Here is a 203-nt window from a genome sequence, read left to right as displayed (position 1 = left end):
GGAATAGGCAGAGAATGATCGATATGATGTAATAAGCGATGATTGTAATAGACATAATAAATATGATAATTGATACTGAACATGATTAATATGATAATACATATGATATATATAATACATGAAATTTATTAAGCGAACTTATGTGAAATAGGCCATTATGGGATGGAATCAATGGATGATTTTTTTTCTTAATATTGACAGCC

The 203-nt window shown here is 27.1% G+C and overlaps 1 protein-coding gene across 1 annotated transcript in view; it reads left to right on the top strand.

Annotated features, from left to right (window-relative positions):
• The window catches only part of LOC119591176 (leucine zipper transcription factor-like protein 1), an 11,362-nt gene that overhangs the window by 3,058 nt on the left and 8,101 nt on the right, over window positions 1-203 (top strand). The gene's annotated exons all lie outside the window — the stretch shown is intronic.

The sequence above is a fragment of the Penaeus monodon genome, chromosome 28 (genome assembly GCF_015228065.2).
Source record: "Penaeus monodon isolate SGIC_2016 chromosome 28, NSTDA_Pmon_1, whole genome shotgun sequence".
In the NCBI taxonomy this organism is placed as follows: Eukaryota; Metazoa; Arthropoda; class Malacostraca; order Decapoda; family Penaeidae; genus Penaeus; species Penaeus monodon.
This window is presented reverse-complemented; position numbering and strand designations above follow the sequence as displayed.